The following is a 13,767-nucleotide window of genomic DNA, read 5'->3' as shown; positions in this document are numbered from 1 at the left end:
CCAAGATTCAGTGCTGCCCCCCGCCAAGGCTGACTCCACTCCAGCAGGGGGCGTACATCACCTCCTCCGCCATCCTTTCATTCATCTTTTCCTTTTTAAAAAAAATAACCCACTATCTGCCCCCGGCCGTTAAGATGATCTCACTCCTCCCAAAATCTCCTCCACTTTCTCTCCATGTGCCCCCACCCCACCCTTGTGCTCCTTCATCACCACTTTAAGGAGCACAAATCATTCCCTCCTCCTCCTCCTCGTCCGCCGGCCGCTGCCACTTATTGCATCATCCATCACACCTTGGCGGGCAATCGATGGCCAGCCCGCGGTCCTCCCTGACCTGCCCCCCACCCCACCCACCCACACACACACCTTTCACCTCCCCCACACAAGCCTCCTCAGAGGTGCCTGGATTTCCTTTTAGCTCGGTGACGAGTACATTGTTGTAGTTTGTGGCTAATGGGGCGCAGGTAGGTCATATTTCTGCTGAGGGTACCTTTTTCTTTGCTAAAAGTGATTTGTTCGGACCAGGGGGGTCATTAAGCTCCTCTGTGGATCTTAATGCCCCCCTCCTCCTCACCTCCACTGGCTAGCTCCAATTCTTTCGGGTTATATTGCTGGTAATTAAATAGCGCCTGATGGATTGAGCAAAGCAGACATCAATTGCAGACGCTTAGCGCTAATGTCTTAGCACACTAGCGCCTACCGTACCTTCTAGCTAACTAGCTAGCTAGCTAGGCCTCCTCGTTATGCAAAAGTAACTTTTTAATCTAACACAGGGGTGTCCAGACCTTTTCCTCCCAATGTGGGCCACATCGTGAAAAATGAAAGGATGCAACTTTGTCACGTTGATATTTTGTAAAGATACGCTAAGAAGTTTTATACTGCTTTCTTATTTCATCTCAGCTTTGTCATATCCAGTAGTAATTCATAGCAGCTGCACTCTCCGCACCCCACGCACATTTTGCTGTTTGAGTTTTAATTTTCCAACTATTTCAGCTTTTTTCTTGGAAATGTTCTTATCATAATACTATAACTTTATTCCCTTAATATAATGACTTTATTCTCATAATATTAGGACTTTATTCCCATAATATTATAGCATTATTCCCATACTATAATACCTTTTTCCCCAACCTAATTTTCCAAAAATGACAACTTTATTGTGTTGTCTTTTTCACAATAGTACTACTTAATGTATTTTTTCTTTAATATTTCTAATGTTGGTACTAAAATGACATTATTTTGAATTCATTCTCCTAAAACTGCAACTGTTTTCCTCGTTAGAATGCGACTTTTTCTCTTAATATTTTGACTTTATTCCCATAATGTTAACTTTTTCCCAAACCAATTTTTGTTTATTCCCATAAAATTGGCCCGCAGGAGATAGCATCTAGCTAGTTAGATGCTGTTAATGTGGGTCAAAATGTGTAAACAAAGATGCCAGAAAAGGCGAACCGCAATGAGATCGATAGGCGGGTGATCAGACACTCTGGCATCGATTGGCTTAGCTTGTGTCGTCAACAGGCTGCACACTTAACTGACTGCAGAAGTTTTGATTAGTCCGTTGCCCTTGTACTCTCAATACTTGACGCGCACTTTGAGTTGTCAATACAGGATCATTCCATCTCACAAGGGCACACAGCAGGACAAACACAGCTCATTAGCAGGACGCTAAAGCTAAGAACGGGCAAGATGGCGTGTTCCCAGCAGGGCCGATCTGCAAGTCGTCAAGTGCGGCCACGGGAAGTGTTTTTTGGAAAAGCTGAGACTGTGTTGAATGAAAATGGAGGGGAATATGGTGGGGGTGTGAGTGTCACAGGACAGTGGGTGGTCCGTGTCTGTCAGCGCCGCCATTACAGCAGACTTACAGGCCGATAAGCCGCGCTATCATCACGGCCATCAGCGGCAGATCCGCTTACAAGGACGCCTTCTCAGCTGTCCGCATCACAGACACGCTTTTATCCCGACTCCTTGCTGGGATGCTCTTCAAGACAAATACTGTCCAGTACGTCCACGCAGTGTTAGCCTGAAAGGAAGTCCAACTTGTCTGTTGTCTGCGTTGTGATGGATTCAGCGAGAAGCAGATTGGCCAAGTTGACACGCAGCATTTAGCCACGTTGCCCCCGTCTGATGGGCACTGATGAGAGGAATAATCCTTGCGCGCATTTCCTGGAAACTCCATGAGATGAGACGATTAGCGGCGTCATCTCGCTGTGATTCATCGCCGGAGGAGACGCGATTGAGACTAACGAGGTCAGATGCGCGGACCGTTATCGAGTTTGCCGCCCTCGTCTTCCAGCGTTGGTCACATGATACGTGGGAGCGCGGCGTTGATTTATGGCGCCTGCAAACACAAGCGGCACGCTCGCACATCTGCTCTGGCTCGCGCTACATTAGCATCCCTTAGCATGAGCTTGAATTCCCTCGCTTCCTGTGAAAGTCTCTCCAGGATTAAGCAGTCGGCGTGTGATTTACGGGCACCTCGTCGTAAAGGGTGCCATCCCTGCATGGGGCACTGATTGATGAGCATGAGTGTGCGTTGTAAGCAGCAAGCATGATGTTAATTAAGAAAGCCATCGGGAAGGAGGCCTGCCTCTCATTTTGGACTTAAAGCCTGAATTCTACCCTGGAAAACCTTTGCCTACTGGGTCGTGGGGTGGTGCTTTAACCCTCCCCCTGCAAGCATGGGAGCCAGTTAGGCTGCCTTCAGCCCCTGCCACCATGCCCTTCCTCTGTTGCCCTCCCCCCTCTCTTGGGGCCTGGTGGGTGGCAGTGGAGCTGCCCCTGCCCTTGTCCTCGGTGGGTGCTGGTTTGTTTCAATGGCGCCTGGTTTGATGTGGGGTCGTCCAGCCGGGTGCCACTCCTCCACTGGGGCCGGGGCAGGTTTGATGGCTTCGTCTGGGGAAGCTTTGTGCTGTGTCCCCTCACCCTTAAACTGTTGGCACCTCGATTGATGAGTACGCGGTGTAAGCAGCAAGCGTGACGTTAACTAAGAAAACCTCCAGGAAGGGGGCATACCTCTCATTTTGGACTATTAAAAGACCGGCCACTACTCTGTGGTGCCCATATCTCTGCATTGCCTACTGGGTCTTGGGTTGGTGCCTGCGGAGGTGCTTTAACCATGCCCTTGGGAGGATGGGAGGCAGTTCTACTCTCTTCGTTCCCTGCCTTCCTCCCTCTCTTGGGGCCTGGTGGGTGGCAGTGGAGCTGCCCAAGCCCCCATTGGGCGCTGGATCTGGTGTGTCAAGGACGTGGAACCCTGGGTCGATGTGGGGTTGTCTGGCCAGGCGCCAGACCTCCACCGGGGATGGTTCAGGCTTTGTGCTATGGCCCCCCCCCCTCCCCAAACGGTTCCCACAAAGTTGGAAGCATAGAGTTTCCAAAATGTCTGCTAAGATGAAGAAGTAGGACTGATGCGTACCTTCATCGTATGGGGTAAAAGAGTCTACAAGGAATTTTTATGAACACATTGTGGCATCTTTGCAGTGACTGCTTGCATTGACGGTCAGGATCTTCTGCTTGATGAAAGGGGATTTAAAAAGAAGACTTGGTGGTTTTACGCTGCGTTTATGTGTCGCTGGTGATAAATGAGCCCGGCGGATCCTGAGAGAGCTCGGCGAGGAAAGAATAACGACTATTTAAGCACGCTTGTAAATTACCAACACATTTGTCTCGCCCCGAGAAGCCTGACAGCTCGGCTCTGGCACGCACACACATCTGGTCTTCGTAGCCTCGCTGGACCCGCCGACGTCACGTAAATACAAACCGTCACGCCACGTCCTCTAATGCTAAGACCTTGATGCGTTTGCTCGCTAGCGTGATGGAATCTGTCTCGGCAGGTGTGGAGGGTGCGGCCACATTTGTCTTCACAGGCCCGATGGACCCCCTGCTGGGGAAATGGAACGGATGTGCCTTCATCCTGCTTCTCGTGCGCAACACGCAACAAATATCACACGTAACAAATATCACACGTAACAAATATCACACGCAACAAATATCACACGTAACAAATATCACACGCAACAAATATCACATGTAACAAATATCACACGTAACAAATATCACACGTAACAAATATCAAATGTAACAAATATCACACGCAACAAATATCACACGTAACAAATATCACACGCAACAAATATCACACGCAACAAATATCACATGTAACAAATATCACATGTAACAAATATCACACGCAACAAATATCACACGTAACAAATATCAAATGTAACAAATATCACACGCAACAAATATCACACGTAACAAATATCACACGTAACAAATATCAAATGTAACAAATATCACACGCAACAAATATCACACGTAACAAATATCACACGTAACAAATATCACACGTAACAAATATCACATGTAACAAATATCACACGTAACAAATATCACACGTAACAAATATCACATGTAACAAATATCACACGCAACAAATATCACACGTAACAAATATCACACGCAACAAATATCACACGCAACAAATATCACATGTAACAAATATCACACGCAACAAATATCACATGTAACAAATATCACACGCAACAAATATCACACGTAACAAATATCACACGCAACAAATATCACACGCAACAAATATCACACGTAACAAATATCACACGCAACAAATATCACACGCAACAAATATCACACGTAACAAATATCACACGCAACAAATATCACACGCAACAAATATCACATGTAACAAATATCACACATAACAAATATCACACGTAACAAATATCACACACAACAATTGAGTCCGTTGGCCTTTTGATGAAGAAGTTGAAAAACACGATAGAATTCAGTCTCGCCAGGAAGTACGGGAACAATACGCTGCATGCATTTTCCTCGCCGCTTCACGCTATCACTGTTTTTCCAAATATATTCATTCATAATTCGTGCTGTTTCATGGCGATTATTAGTAAAAATTTATGCATATTTAAGCACATTTGACTTATATTTTGCTTAAATTAAGCAAAAGTATTAAGTAAGAGCATTAAGTATAAAAGCAGCTCGATGAAGTAAAATTCTAATAAAGTAATCCCTCGTTTATGGTGGCTCATTGGTTCCAGACTTCCACCAAGTAGGATTCCTCCTTTTATAAATGGAATATTTTGGTCGTTAAAGCACAGAAAACCTGTTTATGACCTTCTAAATATGCATTTTAACATTAGAGCCCTCTAGACATGAAATAACAGCCCTATAGTCACCTTTACACCCCATTTACCCAATATAGCAATGAATGAATGCATTAGCAGCCTTTCATCATTCTGTCATTTAGAGGCTTTGTCTTGAGTGTCTGAACAGTGTTCTGATCGACTCTCCCTGTCCTTTCTCTCCAGTGTGAGGCATCAGAGTCCTCAAGCATGAGGTTGCCAAGGGAAATACATGGCAAGTGTCGGATTCAGTGATTTTGGTGTTATTTATCTGACTTCAAACTCCGCCTAGCAGCAAGCGTGTCACTTGACTGGGGGGGTGGGGGATCAACGTAATGTGGTTGATCCAAGTTGTTATGTCTTACTAGCTAGCATGTGGATTATTTGTTGTCTTGGCTTGGCTGACTTTATGTTGGGAAAATGGTTGTCGCAAGACGACACCAGCCTGAAGCCTCGCAGAGCGCCGCCGGCGTCCGTCCCGGTCCATAAACAGTCGTTAATGTTTATGACAGGTGGCGTGACGTGTTTACGACGCATTATGTCTGCTTTACGAGGCCCCGTCGGCTCGGGCGTTTACGAGCGTGCCACTCGGAGGACAGCTGGCGGCGCATCCGATAGGCTCGGCCGTGTTCAATCACTCCGACGCGGCCACAAGGAAAGAGTCGGCCTGTTTGACGGCGTCCGCCCATCAAAGCCGCTCGTTAACCTCCAGCCCACCTTTTTTATCGTTAAATCACTATTCTCCGTTTGCCTGCCGCTGGAAAAGCTGTTCCCAGTTTGCTGCCTGGCCGAGCCCTCGCAAGACACCGCCATGCCGCTTTATGGCACGCTGTAAAAACAAGGCTATTTGGCTTCTCATTTAAGCAAGGAGATTACGCTCGGCTTTTCCACTTTTTACACGTCGGCTAACCCGCTAGTCAAAATATGGACACCGCCTGCTTTGGTTTGTTTTTCCAGTGGGACACGTCACGCTCCGTTTTTAGTCATATTGCTGTGCTTTAGTGTCCTTTCTCTGCTCTGCGGGGCAGTGGGCCGTCTGCCCCGAGTTGTCAAGAAAGAATATGTCATGAGGCTTCCGATGCTGCTGTTGCTGCTTTATGCGAGGAAAATATCCAGAAAAACATACACTACCGTATATACGCAGCGCGCCTGAACGCCCCATCAGCGCAAGCAGTGCTTAAAACCGCCGTGTCCAAAGCGGGGCCCGTGGCCGTGTTGTTATTGGCCCACGGCACATTCTAAAAATAGAACAAGAAAACTAAAAAAAAAAAAAGACAAATCAGTAGTTTGACAAGAAAAAGTGACAATATGAATCGAAAATAGGGAGAAGAAAAGTCACGAGATTAACGTTGGAATATCACGAAAAAACATGTCATTTCAGTAGCGCAAAGTTCCAAATGACATCGTGATATTTTGGGAAATGAGGTTGTGGAAAAATGTGTCATGTCAGCGGAGTAAAGTTCACGCTTTTCAGGAGACAAAATAACCTCATTTCAGTAGCAGAAAGTTTTTGAAGAGAAGGAAAAGTCATTCTACAAAAAAAGGTCACAATTTTAGGAGCATAAACGCCAGCTGAGAGACATAGTCTCTCCAACCCTGACACCTCCCAGTGGTGGGACGCGCCCTGAACACACACCTCATATGGTTCACTCATTCAAGGAAGCTTCTTTATTCAATTATTTCATTTTAGGCCAAAAAAGGGGCAAAAATGCATCTGATTATATTTCACAAATTTAATTAAGTTTTTTTTATTACATGATTTAATGTTAGGCCCAAAAAAGGAAAAACAAACTGCATCTGATTACATTTCACAAATTCATTAAAAAAAAAAAAAAACATTTATTTGAGGCCAAAAAAAAGGTATAATATTTCACAAATTAAAACAGTTGTGTTTTTATTGAATTATTTAATTTTAGGCCAAAAAAGGAAAAAAAAAGTACATGTGATTATATTTCCCAAATTAAATTAAGTTTTTTTTTAAATTATTAAATTATTTAATTTTATGCCAAAAAAGGAAAAAAGTGCATCTGATTATATTTCACAAATTAAATTAGGGTTTTTTTAATTAAATTATTTAATTTTAGGCCAAAAAAGGGGAAAACAAAGTGCATCTGACTATATTTCACAAATTAAATACATTTTTGACATTGAAATATTTAATTTTAGGCCCAAAAAAGGAATCATATTTCAGAAAGCCCACTTGATCCACAGCGTACCAGGTTGACTATGCTGTGGTGACTGCAGTGATTAGATAAAAATAAAAACATATTTCACTCATTCAATTTGTATTTATTCACTTTTGGCCAAAACTGGCGCCCATCCTAGACTGATCAATGGCCCAATAATCAGCCGGAAGCTGCCATCAATCAGCCCGCCGATCATCGTTAGCACGTCACCGTCCATCTGCCACGTTAGCGAGCGCAGCACACCGCCTTCCCCCCTCCTAAAAAAACGCTCAAAGCGCCTGATCCGCACGGACGCTGCATCGTGGCATGACGGGACCACACGACACGACTGATGAGACGGCGAGGAAGAGAGAGGAAGGGAGGGAGGAAGAGAGGTCATTTGAGCGTGGCGGAGGGGGCGGGGGCGGAGCTGACAGTGGACCGTTCATCCTCCAAACTGCTGGCACAGGAAGAGAGGCCCCATAAATCACCCCCAACACACACATGACTACAAACGTCTTTTTACTGCCTCTTAACCACTTCTCTGGACATCTGGATGTCCCACTTTTACGTCCCCCAAATCTTCCTTGTCCGTTTGATGTGGCCCGCAATCCGCTGCAGAACAATACTTCGTCGCCTTAGTCGTTACCATTTTATTAAACGTCTCGTATTCCATTATTACTTTTTTAAAGCAATTTCTAATAAGACTCAGCGGTGCCCACACAACAGTTTCAAAGCGCTTTTAGTACTGTTAGCCGTCTTGCGTGTCTGTAGCTTTAATGCTAATCAGCTGTGTTGGTCCACCACATATACATCACATTCATCCCTCCCCACTTCACGCTTTCAATTTCACTTTCAATACAGCCTATGATCATGTTAGCATTGTAGTCTTTTTTTTAGTCATTTTCATTAGTTTTAACATTGGCAGGCGCTATCATGCTAAGTTTTGCATGCTAACGCTAGCATTGATAATATGCTAACATAGGCATAGTGACATTTCAGCTGTTTTCTTAAGTAGAAACTTATATAAACGGAGCTATCATGCTAGCTGTTAGCATGCTAACATTAGCTTAGTAACATTTTTTGACATTTTAATAAGTATTACCATATGCTGCCATACTGTGTGTTGCATGCTAATGCTAACATGCTAACTAGCATAGATGCATTTTTGCAGTTTTCATAAGCAGAAACTTATATGACCACTTATTGCTATCATGTTAGGTGTTGGCATGTTAGCACTAGCATGCTAACATTACCATGGCCACTTTATTTTTGGACATTTTCACAAGTATTAATATATGTAGACACTTAGCGCTACCATTCTGGGTGTTGCATGCTAACGCTAGCACACCCAATGCACACCCATCGTCTTCTGCCATGGAGCACCGCAACCATCTTTTTTACGTGCTCCACAGCGGAAGAAGATGCGAGCGTCTTCATCGCATATGCAAGACAGGACAGGCTACAGTGTGCGGGCATACGACCAAAGACAAATATAACGCTGAGTGATTTGTGAGGTCTGATTTATTTCAAGGAGGCATTTTTATGATGCAAATGTACACTATGACTCTTTTGAGAAGCCAAACTCTTTACTTGTGTAACCCCAGCGACTACCTGGAACTATGTTCTTCATCACCCAAATCCAACCAGAACTGGACTCACGGGACCAAGGGGGGGGGGGGTAAGTCGCTGTTGATGTAGCACACTGCTGGCGGGGGTGTCAAACGGTCCCTTTCATGACGACTGACACATGGCAGTGTGATGGTGATGAATGTGTTTATGGAAGGAAGAGCCAAGGTTTGTTCCATAAAAGCGTCTTCCTTTGTTGTAACCTGAATCCAAAGCAGCCGTGACTCCGACAAACCCGTCATCGCCGTTTCCACGACAGCAACCTCACGGGTCAAAGTCTGCGCCGGTACAAAGGAGAATCCCGCGCCCGCCACGGCTGCCTTTTCATCGGGCGGCGGCGCAGTCGCTCGTCCTTGGGAGGAAGGGAACATCCAAACAGGACAAAATGGTCCAATTTCCCCTCGCACCTCCCAGACAGGAAGTGGCGGGGGATGCCGGCTTCCTGCCTGGGCCGCTTTGAAGGCGAGCTTTCAGGGTTCGTATCGGGCTTGTTTGTGATGTGGGATTTGACATCAGCACCCCTCCCTCAGCCCTCCATTCCACCCCCGTGCGCTGCTTCATGTGTGGTTTAGTGCTTCCCGCTCACATCAGATGGTCATCAGCTGCCTTCCGCGCCGTCGGAAACGTGGCATCTGTCAGCTGCGGCGTCTCGCACAACACCAACGATGTGGCGCGTCAGCACGCTCACCTTTAGCACGCTTTGTAGCACGCACGACGCCCCAGTTTGACGGGGCTCACGCAAAGCCACCACACGCGCCGTCACGTGTTAGCAAAGTTAACGCAGACTCTTGCATTCTGACGGGGTTTTTTACACTGGTTCGCTTCTTATTACACTTGCGCAACATTTTAAGCAGGTTAAGTGAAGTCTGCGTCTGTTTTGACCTTCTGGTTTTAAAAATGGTTTTACGTGTTAGACCAGCGGTTAGCTTCTTTTTACACTTGCGTGACGTTAAGGAGGTCATGTCGGTCCTTGCTGAGCAGCCATGTTGCTGTTGACTGCGTCGTGTCTGCGACTGGCCACTGATTTACGAACGAGTCCCAGACGGCGTTTATGTCTAGCTATGCAGTAGATATCATGTGGATATGTCTATATCTATGTAGATGTAGATCTTTCTCCTCACGGCGTGATGGATTTATCTGCTGCATGACTAATTAGCTCTGAAATATCACGGCCAGATGTGGAAGTGAGAGACGGCCCCCAGAGTGCTTTGTCTCCCTCCTGCACATCGTTTTTTTTCTCTGCTTCTTTCTGCTCCCCCCTACTCTGGCTTGTGATGTATCTTCTTGTGATTTATCTTGTGGTTGCGTGGTTTGCTGGCTAATACGACCAGCTGCTGTGGTTTGAATGTAAACGTTGTGTTGATTGAACAAACTGACTCACAAGTCCATCAAAAGCATTTCTCTGAAGGTAAAGCAGCAATACATGGTCCCTCGCCACATCAAGTATCGCTCCTTCACGATATTGTGCTTTTTCAACAAAACATTAGTAAATGACCCCTTTTTCGTGGTTGAATATGGCCTATTATTAGTAAAAAAACATTTAAAATTAAAGCAAATTGTGCGTATTCTTGGCCTAAGATAGCACTAAGTGTTTGTGTTTCTATTTATGAAAACGGCTCAAAAGCTACGATGCTATTGTTAGCAATGCTAACGTTAGCATGCAAAACCTAGCATGATAGCACTAAGTGTCTGCCAATGTTAATACTAATGAAAATGGCAAAATGCTATTATGCCAATGTTAGCATGCTAGCAATGCTAACATTAGCATGCAACACCGAGCATAGTAACGTTAAGTGTCTGCGTGTGGTAATACTTGTCAAAAAATGCTATTATGCTAATGTTAGCATGCTAGTACTAACATGCTAACACCTAACATGACATGATACATAATACTGTTGGGGTCATAACAAGTTAAACTCAACTCTGATGTCACATCCTGTCCAGTCGCGTATTTCGATGTGCATCGAATCGTGTACCACAAAGAGACTTACATCCTGAGTGGTTAGCTTCCTTTTACGCTTGCATGTTAACAATGTGACTTCAAACGTTGCCTGCAGTTCTTAAAAGTTTTGTGATGCCACAGTTTGACACCGGAACAGACAAATTCAGTTTCTTATGGGAAAACCGTTGTGAAATCCCAGCTAATGGGAGATGGCTCCACTGTAGCGCTTCCTTGTCCTCATGCGGTACTTCCTGTTTAACGCTGAAAGGAGGAAGTAGAAAGGCAGCGGTGAGAACAGCCCCCAGGCGGCTGTGACGAGTCGACAAACTTGGCAAGCACTCGTAAGTCCACCTAAGACTCGTAAGTCTGAGAGTTCCGGCTGTCAGAGGGCAGTCTTCCTCTTAGGCTAGCTCGAACTAGCATGCACACGCTACTGCCCCTCGGAGCCATCATGCATCTTCTACTGCTCATTTGTGTCAGGTCGCGGGGGCAGGCTTCCCTCTCCTCGGCCACTTGGTCCAGCCGAACCCGAGGCGTTCCAAGGCCTACCAGTCGGACGTGAGGTGTCCAGGACGCATCCTGACCAGACCCCCTGTGGCTCCTCTCAATGAGGAGTGCTTGCACTGCCAGTTTCTCCTGGATGACAGAGCTTCTCACCCTTTCTCTAAGGGAGGGGGCTAGTATTGATCCCCCCATGCATTTTTTTCCACGTATCTGGGTCCGTATCACGGGGGCAGCAGTCTCAGTAGGGAAGTCCAGACTTCGCGGTCTCTGGCCATCTCGTCCAGCTCCACTGGGAGGACACCAAGGTGCTCCCGGGCCAGCTGTGAGACATGATTCTACGGAGACAACTCATTTGGGACGCTTGTACCCGCCATCTTGTCCTTTGGGTCACCACCCAAAGCTCATGCCCACATGAGGGTAGAACGTAGATGGGCTGCTAAATGGAGAGCTTTGCCTTTGGGCTCAGCACATCTCGCGTTCCATCCTCCCCTCACTCGTCAACAAGACCCTGAGGTACCTAAACTCCTCCACTTGGTGGAGGATCTCATCCCCGACCCGGAGATGGCACTCCGCTCTTTTCCAAGCGAGAACCATGGACTCGGACTTGGAGGTGCTGATTCTCATCCCGGCCGCTTCACACTCGGCTGCGGACCCATCCAGTGAGAGCTGAAGGTCAGCAGGACCACATCATCTGCAAAAAGCAGAGACCCAATCCTGCAGCCACCAAACCAGAATCCTTCAGCAGGACCAGCAATGAACAGAATCGCTGACAAAGGGCAGCCTTGGCGGAGTCCAACCCTCATTGGAAGCTAGTCCCACTTATTACCAAACTCTGACAGGGGGCATCTGGGGACCAAACAGCCTGAATTAGCTGGTCCGGTACCCCGTAGTCCTGGAGTACTCTCCTTGGGATTCCTGGAGGAACACGGTGGAATGCCTTCCCCAAGTCCACTAAGCACATGTACGTAGACTGGTTGCACCCTGAAGGACCCTGCTGACTGCAGAGCTGGTCCCCAGTTCCACCAGCAGGACCACTACCACACTACTGCTCCTCCTCAAGCCCACATTACCGTTTTGCTTTTGTTGATGCATTCTTCTGCGTGCCATGTCACCAGCTCCTCGTCAAAAGGGTTCTTGCAGAAGCAACGGGGTAAAACCCAAATCCATGTGGGGGACAATGGCTGCTGTGCGGTGTCCCTCACCACACACACACACACACACACTGTCTCTTTCTCCCGCTGAACTTTTCACCTCAGCAGCCGGCGACGAGGCTGACGAGCCAGATTTTACCTGTCGCCCGTGCGGATTGACAGGCCAGGCGGCGAGATGAGAGATGTAGGGGGCGGCCGGCGGCGTCCCGCTCTCTAAACGCGTCCGTCAACACTTTGCGATGAGTGTACAGCTGTTTCCGTCTGCTTTCCCGCCCTTAATTACGCTCTCCAGCCGCATTCTTGCAGCGCGTCTCTTTGCATCAAGGCTCATTATCCAATCATCGCCAACATTAAGTCTTCATGACCCGATGGCACCTGTTGCTCAGCGGACCCGGTAGACATCCTTCATCTTGTCACTGGCACACGCCTCCTTTTGGAAGGCCTTCGTTCACGCAGGGAAGCCTTTCAGTCGCAATGTTGACATTTTGCAGCTCCGTGTGTTCGTCCGTACGTCAAACACTTCCAAGACCCAAAGAACAGATGTTCCAGTTTAGGCTTTTGCCTGAAATGTATAAAAACTGTCTTGTTTTGGTCGTGCGCGTGCAAAAACCCAAAGGCCAATGGATGGTCTCCACGACCTTGTCGTCTGTACGGTCTTTGAAGCCTTTCGGCCTCCAAGTTGATGCTTTTGCAACTAAACATGTCAAAGATGCAAAGGACACATGTCCCAGGATGAGTCGCTAACTCTGCTGTCACGTGTTCCCCTGGAAAAGAAGAAGGGGTGCATCTCTGAGGAGGGGGTGTCGTCACAAGCGGACTAAACAGGCCTGCTGCTGCGGGCTGCGTCATGCCAAGCATGCAGAGAGAGACAGCACTGATGATGAAGTGGGGTGATTGAGTCCCACATGAAGCTGTCCAAGGGAAAAGGGCGTTGGTGGCAGCAGCCTGGCACAGGAAGCGGAAAATCAGGTTCGGAGGCGATGTGACGGCACCGCGGGATTTTTACAGGGCAAACTCTGCGCTCAGTGTCCGCCCTTTCACCTTTACTGCAGTGCACATACGTCCCACCTGGAGACTGGGGGATTAATGGCTGTGTTTTTGCAGAAGTCCTCACATGTTGAGCCAGAAAAAGACAACATAAATTACCTGAGAGGGACACCAGCAGCAAGGAGCAGCTTCATGGGGGGTCACTGCCCAGTCACGCACCACAGGAGGTA

This window comes from Dunckerocampus dactyliophorus, chromosome 17 (assembly GCF_027744805.1).
Source record: "Dunckerocampus dactyliophorus isolate RoL2022-P2 chromosome 17, RoL_Ddac_1.1, whole genome shotgun sequence".
Classification (NCBI taxonomy): domain Eukaryota; kingdom Metazoa; phylum Chordata; class Actinopteri; order Syngnathiformes; family Syngnathidae; genus Dunckerocampus; species Dunckerocampus dactyliophorus.
The sequence above is the reverse complement of the archived record's forward strand: the minus strand, read 5'-3'. Positions refer to the sequence as shown.